Source organism: Myiozetetes cayanensis, unplaced genomic scaffold, assembly GCF_022539395.1.
Source record: "Myiozetetes cayanensis isolate MyiCay16 unplaced genomic scaffold, myiCay2020 scf10, whole genome shotgun sequence".
Classification (NCBI taxonomy): Eukaryota; Metazoa; Chordata; class Aves; order Passeriformes; family Tyrannidae; genus Myiozetetes; species Myiozetetes cayanensis.
Genome location: NW_026086605.1, coordinates 31460756 through 31466834, shown reverse-complemented (window position 1 = coordinate 31466834; position 6079 = coordinate 31460756).

The following is a 6079-nucleotide window of genomic DNA, read 5'->3' as shown; positions in this document are numbered from 1 at the left end:
ACCAGAAAATAAAACAGCCCTTACAACAAGTGCAGTGCAGCACACAGCCTTCCCAGTAAAAGTATCACGCGTATTTAAATGACACATGCATCCATCAGAGCAGGAATTAAGCCTGAAGGGCTACTGCAGAATCCGTACCTAACAGAGGTACCACAGAGGTTCCACGCCCTAATCACGAGGGCTGTAATTCAAACCTAAACCCCAATCCGAGCTCCACAGACCTGATCCACGCCATGTGTTTCGAGTCCTGAAGAAAGCACAGGTGTTTACAGCACTGAGGGACAGCCATCACCACAGGGCATGGCCCCCACATGCTATTCTCACACCTTTGCACTCGGGTGCCATCTTGTGGGCAGGTGGCACGACCGCCATCTTGTGGGCAGGTGGCCCCTGGGGAGCACTGAGGGCTCGGGTTGTGGGGGGGCAGCGCCTCCCGGCCGAGGGGACAAGGCTGGAAAAGATCTCTGAAATCACTGAGTCGCAAGTCACACACCACCATTCCTTAGTTCAGCAGTTCTAGTTTGTTGTAGAGCATTGGCTTCAAAGCGGTGAAATCTCTTGCCTGGGCCTGGCCGAGCACCCACCTGCCCTCGCCCCCTCAGGGGATGTGCCCATCTGCAGTAATCCCACCGCTAAAACCCAGACTCTTCCAAACCCTTCCCAGAGGCTCTTGATGCCCCCGTAAACACCCTGGCCCCTCAGCAACCACCACCCCTGGAGCTGCTCCTAAGGGTGTGTGATGGTTTTGGTTTAGGCCTTCCTGGTAATCAGTTTGTACACAAGGAAGTGGCCATGTACCCAGTATTCCATACGATTTTTACGTAAACTAGAGTAAAAATAAGTTCGAGATTAGAGATCTCGCTCTCTTCTCTTCCGGCAAGGTTCAGGGTAGTGGGTCCTTGTGTTGGTCTCGCTTATCTAGAGGCTGAGCCCTGCAGCGACCGCTGGCCTGCCACGTGGGAGATTATGGAGTGCTGGCCGTGTCTGGTGATCTTCCCTTTTGGAGGGAAGTGGTGAGATTTTTTTTGCTAGTATTTTGCTACTTCTTGGTTTTGATTGTGTATATCTGTTCTGTGTCCCTTTTTTCCCCCTTTCCCTTGTGGGGGGGTGTTTGAATTCCCTGCGCTGTGTACATAGCATCTTAAATGTATATAAATGTAACATAAGTAAATATATATATTTTTATATAAGTAGCTTGATTTCAGGTTCTTCAGTTTTTTAATAGGTTTTTTTTCCTTTGCTCTAAGGAGCAAAGAAAGGGAGGGGGAAGGGGGTTTTCACTGTGAGTTCAGGCATTTTTCAGGGAGCCAGGTCCGAACTACCACAGGGCGACCCAACAGCCGCAGCATCCAACAAATACAGTTCTCATGGTATCAAAAACTCTGCCTAAATCACAGAAGAATTCAGTAGCAAAGGACCACCAGCTTTTACCAATCCACACAAGATTTGTACCGTTCACCTGCAAATTCCAAGCAGGTTCCACTCTCCCCTCTGCCTTTTTTATGGTTCTTAACTGATATTTCAGTATCTCACTAAAACTTCTCCACAGGAGGTTTCTGATTTAAGAATGCAGCAAGCTGTCAATACCTATATATTAATGTATAAGCATAAGGTAGTCTCTTAGAAAATGCAGATTTACAAAATCTTCTGAAAGATTTTAAATACCACATCTATCTTGCATGCTGCATACCATAAACCCACTACAAGTGTAATTATACATAATTAGTTGTGTGTTTGTAAACCCAACAGCTTAATCATGTTTAATTAACCACATTGTAATTGGAATATTCGATAGTTAAATGTTGTCTTGCTAAACTGATGAACACCTGGAACACGTAATTACTTTCACCACCAATAAATTAACTTTAACTAAAATCTGCCATTAGTAATTATTTCCCTTCCTTCCCGGTAGACCACTAGGATTAGAGATAATAAATAGCCAAATCAGATCCATAGCAATTTGTTAAGACCACAACTACAGGAGCCCTCCTGCTGCCAGTTTTACTTTTCTCTAATATATTCTTCAGCAGAGATTACTAACTGCTGCATAAGTCATTGCTTTCCCTTGGCTTTTTATTTCCAAAACTCATTTTTATCAGGGGTTTGGTTGTTTGGGGGGGAGGGGGGAGGGCACAGGGGTAATGGTTGGCTTTATTTTAAAAGTATCAGGTTAAATTTTCCAAGTTACTTCCAGGTGAGGAGCAGGGAGAAAGGCTCACCCCCTCTCTCAGCCATATCACAGAGGGTCTGGCTGCTGGTTTTCCACCAGGTCTTAGCACAAGCAAAAAGTGGGCACACACTGAGGGATTATCTCCACAAAAGCATTTGAAGCCATTTGCTTACCCATTTCAAGGCAGACAGACACATAAAAATGAGAGGCCTTGGAAAAGCTTCCACTCAGAAAACTAACTGCAACATTTTCAGAAGAGGAGAAAACAGACAATACAAAACAAGTGGCATTAAACTGCAGGGTGTATCTGAGGGTCAAGCACTCCTATTCACTGTCATTATTCCCTATCATTGGCATCTGCTGTGAACCAAGAGACAGCAAATCTAAAACGATGAAAGGAAATAAACACAATGCAGTGACAGACTGCTCAACTGTCATAACACAGCCTTGAAATCACAGGATCAGGAGGCCTTAAAAAAGGGCATTTGTACAGACAACAACATACACAATCATAAGGATTTAATAATGGTTTCAAGCCAATGACAAACCTCTGGAGCTGCAGCTGCTACAGGGAGCTGGGTGTACCATTGCTGCTCCCAGGCTTCTTGCAGCAAATCCAGAGCCAGCTCTCACTGAACATTGACACCAACATCTATAAACCTGACCAACCACGAGATACGGGACAGGGAAAAGCAAGAACAATTTCTTTCAACACGGATGTATCTGTAGCAGCTTCATTTTGTGTGAACAGATTCTGGTTTCCTTAGGTGAGCCAAAAATATATGGCAGTCTCTTCCTTTGCACATTGGCACAGAGAAATGAGAATTCAGTCAGGCCCTACATCACTGTGGATGGGATAGGAAGAAATAGGCAGAGGTGGAAAATAATATGAGGCTGTGACAAACAAGAAATGAGGTGTTGCAGATGCAGAATCTCTGAGTTAGAAAACCCCCACATAATCACCAGTTCTTCACAGAGCCTTTCAACAATGTTGGCAGTACTGATACCTGGCAGACAAACACCAGTATAGAAATTTTCAGCCCAAGTGACTCAAGTTGCTGAAAAAATTACTAGAAGTTGGCCAGTCAATTCAACTTACCTGCTATTAGCATGACCAGGTTGCTATTCCATGCCCAGGCAGTGTTTCACACCCATAGTTTGCCCATAGCTGTACATCTGTCCACTATTTTCACAAATTTAACTCTGATGGAAGGAATGTATCTCCCAAAATTGTCTCTAGGAAATTTTACATCTCCTGTAGCAAGTGATACACCAAAAGATGAACTTGCAAATGAACTGCTGGTAATGCATGGCATGGAAAAAAAATCAGCTCTCTTGCATGCTGTAATACATGATAGGTATTTGACTCAAGCAAACTGAAAACTGAGTGGCAGAACAAGCTGATAGTCCAAAAAGTTTACCTCCTCCTTTCTCTACTGCTTAGCTGCAAGAGCATTAGTCAACAGAGTAAAGGATTATTTGTACTTCACTCAGATTAAAAAGGATAAATGCTAAAAATGAATCCATAGCCTTCACTTCAAGCAATAACACACAGTGCTTCAATAAAGGAGGAAACAGCTTTGATGAAACATCATCTGGGATAATAAAAAAGATCACTGAGATGAGACTGACATGAACATTGGGCAAAATTTGCTTTCAGGAAAAAGGAACTCAAGCCCTGCCTTTATACATGACCTGATTTTTAACATGGTGTGTGTGGGGAGAGGGAATGTATAACTAGCTGGTGACAAAAGAAAGCAGAGGATATTTGCCAGCCAGGAAAATGTAGATTCAGCTGAATCCCTGATGCTTCTCCAGGATGAGCCAGCCACCAAGAGGGCTGTGGAACAACAGAATGTGCAACAAAATACAAAAGATAGCATGAACTGAAGGAGTGATGGAAAAATAATTTTCCATTACCCTCCAGTAATTTTTCCATTACTTTTCCATTGATATTCTTCCTCTGACAAGGGGGAAACTAGGGCTTAAGCAAACCCAACCAAAAATTAAAGGATAAATATTGCCCAGTGACAGGCAAATGGCATTAAAACATAGGTGGCATAAATGAATATTGAAGCTTTGCCTCTGATCAGCACTCTTAGCACCCAAGTCAGGAAAAAACCCAGCATTTCTTGGGGAAAATTACAGCAATATTAAAGGTGAAACACAGAAAGGAGTGAAAGCTGAAATCAGTTCAGACTTTCTTTCTGGACAACCTGTGAATATCACAGATGTATTTAAGGACAGCCAATATTTGGGTTTTTTTTAATACCTTGAGAATTGCAGCTGAAACATGAAAAAATCCAGAAAGCAGCAGAATTTTCTCAAATGCTGGAATAAACACTTAAAATCAGTTTAAAAACAGATAAAGAAAGAAAAGCAATTTCACAATCTACTGCTAAAGCACTGAAGACATTGTTCTAACACAAACAGATGAACAGTGCAGATGCTATATTACAATCAAATTTCTACACACGAATAAAGCACAGGGGAAGAGTCAAAATTGGTATTTAAAGATGGAGATTGTGACCTAATGTGTATAATTAAGCCACTTGAATTAATTCAGCTCTCTTTGTTCTTTTTACAGAAAAGTGGAAAAGCAACATATAATGGTCCCACACTGAGTAACAAATTAGGGCATTCCCCCCCAAAAAATGCTTTGTCTTCATTAAACATAATGAGAAAAAGAGTTGCTCTACATGAAGAACTTCGAGTTGTACAAAGTCAAAGCTTTAAGGGCAGATATCTACTCCAAAAAAACCTTCACTTATTTGACCAAAATGCTGCCTTTTCCAATTTGCTGTGACAAATACAGTAAGGAATGACATATGGTTTGTGTGTCACACATACCTTATAAGATGTAATGCACTGACTACAGTAGTCCAACAAATTATTTCTAATTATTTCCTTATTTCTAAACATAGAATTGGAAAAACAATTTTTTTTCCCCAAAATACTATCTTTTTATATAACAATAGCAAAACGCAGCAAGGATATTTAAAGTAAAATGGTAAAGAAGGTGTTAAATTGAAGGGAAATTGTATGAAGCAAAACCAGAAGTTGATGTTTCTGTCCATATTAATTTTTTTTTTTTATCTTGGAGACAAAGTACCAAACCAGCTTCCACACTGGCCTAGCCTCCTAAAAAGAGCTCCAGGTACCATGAGTCATGCCAGGGCTGCTGGAAAGATCATTAACATCTTTGGGGACATATAGCTTTAAGGTCATCAATCCACTGAATTCACAGAAGTCACCCCAGGCAAACAATTCACTAATTCCAGGTCAAATAAAGCAGAAATACCCATGTTCAAAAAGCAAATTATCTTTGTTTCCTGTTTTTCACATAACGTTGAATAAAAGGAAGAGGAAAAACACACTGATGCAGTGCAGGAGGGAGAAATACAGTCCCGCCACATGGTGGTACCTTTACAATCCTTCTGTTCCAGAGCCTTGGCTCTGCTTTGGGAATACAACTTTATAATGCTCTATTTCTTATTAAATTTTATTTCCTGTAATAAAAAAAATGGAAGTCAACAATACCAAAACTTGGTCTTTACCATATCCCTGCTGACCCAATCATCCTCTGAAGAGGTACAATCAGTCACTATGGTTGTGTTAATGCAATGGAAGCTGTTAATATTAGTCAGGGGAAAAAAAAATCACAAACTCCATTCTAATCCTCATGAATGCAAATTAATAAATAAATTATCAGAAGATGAGAGTTTGGAGCACATTCCATAGGCTGTTCGTCATCAAGCTTCATCCCTGGAGGTTTAGGAAATGCACTTGTTATCCACTCGTATGTCAACATTATCTAAACATTGTTCTGATCACCAACTGATCTTTACCTCTTGGGGTCCCGACCAGACTCCTGGAAAAGCACACGTGGGCACAGCACAGATTTTGGTG